This window comes from Theobroma umbraticum, unplaced genomic scaffold, assembly GCF_002168275.2.
Source record: "Theobroma umbraticum cultivar Fairchild unplaced genomic scaffold, ASM216827v3 scaffold_67.0, whole genome shotgun sequence".
In the NCBI taxonomy this organism is placed as follows: Eukaryota; Viridiplantae; Streptophyta; class Magnoliopsida; order Malvales; family Malvaceae; genus Theobroma; species Theobroma umbraticum.
In genome coordinates, this window is record NW_018397262.1 from 1,622,821 (window position 1) to 1,626,789 (window position 3,969).

Here is a 3,969-nt window from a genome sequence, read left to right on the forward strand (position 1 = left end):
TATTTTAGGTCGGAGAGTTATGTAGACACCAATTTTAAGTGTATAAATTTTTATTTTTATTTTTATTATTTATTATTTTACTTTATTTCTATTTTTGTTTTTACACCCTTTATTTTATTGATCATTTAAATGGGGCTTGGTAATGGAAACTTGCTATTGGATTTAACAATCAAGGCCAATGTCCTGGACAAACAAGCCCGGTAGGAAGAATTTGACAAAAAAGGGCTAAAACCACCTAAACAAGATTAATATTAATAAAAATAAATGGGGCTAATTAAAATGAAGAATATTCTGGAAATTAGAAGAACAACAAATAAATAAAATAAAAGAAGCAAAAAAAAAGAAGAGAGAGAAACAGCTTAGCCAGGTGCGTTTGTACCCTACCAAGGATAGATTAACCACACCAAATGCGAATTTTTTGCATCTGGTGATGGAATTCCGATGCTAGATGACTAGGTGGCTGCATTCCCAGCATTTGGGGCAAGATTTATAACTGCCCCCTCACAAAAAAAAATGAGGTTTCTTTCTTTCTTTTGAAAATTAGAGAGCGAAAAAACGAAGAAACCTAGAAAACCCCAACAACAGCCAAACCCACACGATCCCTAAGAAAAATAAAAAATAAAAAACCTAGATCCTCTAATAGCCAAAAACCACAATCAAGATTAAAAAAAAAAAAGAAGAGAAAACCGAAGACTCAAAAATAAAAGAAATGAGAGGGGTGACGGTAGTTTAGGGTTGTCGTTCTGGCTTTTCAAGTAGGGGAGATTTAAGGGTTTTTTAGCTTGGTCTTTTGATTGCTTGCAAGGGGAGAGAGAGATTTTAGAAACTTGTCTCTGATTGTTCAATTGCCGGTGGGGGAAAGAGTGAGGGAGGAGAGGAAAGCTCACGGCTCTGGAGTTTAGAGAGAAAGGAAAGGAAGCTGGGTAGGGATAGAAACAAAAACGTGGAAAATAGGGAGAGAAGAGAGAAAGGAGCATTTTATACTTTGGGTTAGAGTAAAACGACGTTGTTTTGAGGGGAAAAAGGTTGTAGTCCTGACAACGTAGCTTTGAGAGATAATGGAGTTGCAGAACAAGCATCATAACTACCGCTATCGGCGTTCGAGTATCGTAAGAGAACCCGTCAAGTCCTGAACAAATCTTACTTAAAATGTTAGCTATTACTTCATATTCATGTTATTAATCTATGAAATAACTTATATCCATAAAACTCTTGTAATAAGAATTGATCAATAATCTTTATAAATTGACTAAACTTTTATTCCACGTAATCATAAAAAAAAATACACTAAGGTTTATAATCTCCAAATGTACATTCGTATTGATACTATCATCTAATTTTATAACAAATTACATTAGGATAACTCGACCTCTAATAGCGGAGCAACTCAAAATAAAATGCTATGAGATGCCTTTACCTATCCGTGATGGATCAAAAATGTTGATGTCTGCACGCTAGGCTGATCACTATCTACAAAAGGGAAATAAGGGGGTGAGTCTCACTGACTCAGTGATCATCGGCTCTGTGAGCAGGGCGTAGATGGGAAACAAGCATAAGACAATTAAGTTGAACAATAAAAACTGAAATATCAAATTGTATTCTTAAGAAACCAAATCACAAGTAGGATATTTGTGCCTTGAAAAAGTAATGTCGTAAATCATAATGTAACATTTCACTTGGCAAAACAGTGCCGAAAACAAATGTAGTGATCATAGTTCAAACATCGAAAGCATTATGTGCCATAAAAGTATGAGTAATGGTATAAACATATGCACACTCCCAAGTACGAGGCATGTAAAGAAATCACATGTACAGCCATATAAACCATTCATGATCATCAAGTAAGCACTGAAAGCTTTTATTTAAACAAAAGGGAGCTACAAAGAAATCTTAACTCTCCACCATGCAAAAGAGTATACGTCAAAAAACTCACAAGGCTCTCGAGTAGGTAAGTATCGTAATCACCCATGGACCCATTTCCACGTAATAACATCCGAGAGCTCTATTCCATCTGATTCCCATAACCATAGCAGTCTCAATGATATTGGCTAACATTAGAGAATTAAGCGGTCACAACCGCGAATATCACTTATGGCTTAGCCATATATAACAACCCGTGGCCTTACCACGTATATCACAGACTATGGCCCCAACCATGTCTAATAGCCCATCGGTGGCCTAAAGGTTCTCTAGTTAGAGCTCACTTGTGCACAAGGGTCACATTTAACCGAAGTGATAGCAGACCTACTCTCAACGCTCTCGGTTTATTAAAACCATTTTTAAAACCAAATCGGGTTTTTCCAAGGCTTTTCCTTTTAATCATTTAAAATCAAGGTTCAATAATCCTTTGAATTTACTTTTCAAGTTAAATGGCATGGTGTAATCACTTGTACAAAGATCGGAATAAAACCGAAGGTCAAAACTTACATTTTAAATCATTTAACAAATGCTTTTAGCTATGAATATCACACAAAAATACAAGGCACAGATTTTGATGCAAACATCACGGAAGGCTTGTTTCTCGATTTCTAAAACTCTTTACATATACGGCTTAGCTATAGATATAACCAAAACTACTTTCAAAACAATTTGCATCCACAAAGTTCCTATGGTTTCTACCAGCTCGTGGTTCCTATGGTTCCTATAGCAATATATAAATCGTTGTAAATCTGTTTTAAAATTGCCTAAAAAGGCTAACAACTCATGTTATCCACAATTGCACTTAAGAAAACTATCAATGTTTACTAACGTAAATCAATATATATAGCATAGAGATTTTTGAAATAGGCACCCTCTACTCACCTCATAATAGTGGGACATTACAGCGCTATTGATTCAGGCACATATCTAGCTAATTCCACTTGCCGGTTACCCGTTACCTCCTCCGGCACGCCACCACAGCACACTTTCTTTACTTATACACTTCTTATCAACCATATAAACTCAATACACTTAATTTATTCACATGCATGGTAGCACATCAATCAATAATTCCGTAACCTAATCTCATAGTTTTCATTAACCTTACTCACAATCATTTAACATACAATCCATATACTATCAAATAACTAATGCCAACACAACACCATGCAGTCACATTGCATGCTTACCTTTCCGTTTTAGCTTGAGTTCCACACATATAGTTCACAATTTCCTTATATCCATAGTCACCATTGCACAAACATAGACAATCAATAGACATTTCATTTTCCTTGTTTATTTCTGATTTCAAGACTAAAATACTTACCCACTGCTTGTCTAGCTCAAAATCACCATACATTCGAAGATCTACCTACATGCATGCATCAGGTTCTTTGAATCTTTGTAGATCCTTGCTATAACAAGCCAAATCTCACATTATAATAAGTTCAAAGACATGCATTTCAAACAAAATGATAGTTTCTACTTTCCTTACCTTGGAATTTCTAAACCGAACCACCAATTCTCTTTTAACTTCAACAATGGCGTGTGGGTGGGGAGGAAAACCTTCAGTTGGAAGCCTCACCAAGCCATTCTTTCTTTATTCTCTTCCAAATGGGTGGATCTCCCATGGAACTCACTTGATTTCTTCAAATTTTTTCTCCTAAAAGCTGAGCCTTCCCTTGCATGATTTTTTTCTTATCTTTTCTCTCTTTCTTTCGGGTGGTGGACAAAACAAAGTGAAATTAATCTACATTCCATTTTTCTTTACTATGGGCATATTGCCCAAGGAAATGGCATCATTTCCTTTCATTTCATTTCAATTTACATTTCATTTCACCTTCTTTAAGGTCCACTTGTCATTCCTTTATTTGGTCACTTTATCACCCAATATTGTTTCATGCATATTGTTCCTTACCGATAGCTTTTGCCATCCCATGAACCTAAAAGATTTCATACATTTTTTCACTCTTGGATCCTATTTGACCTCTCTCAAGATCAATAAGATTTCATGCAACCAAATTGTTCTTTCTTTTTCTTTCAAATCAC

At 35.5% G+C, this 3,969-nt stretch overlaps 1 long non-coding RNA gene across 1 annotated transcript; it reads right to left on the minus strand.

The window, feature by feature from the left end:
* Nucleotides 1–1,376: 1,376 nt before the first annotated feature.
* Nucleotides 1,377–3,480, minus strand: LOC149526975 (uncharacterized). The gene is made up of 3 exons (XR_016351432.1): nucleotides 3,416–3,480; nucleotides 3,248–3,335; nucleotides 1,377–1,470 (listed from the first exon to the last, which is right to left on the minus strand). It is a non-coding gene; the product is annotated as an uncharacterized LOC149526975 (long non-coding RNA).
* Between the last annotated feature and the right edge of the window lie 489 nt (nucleotides 3,481–3,969).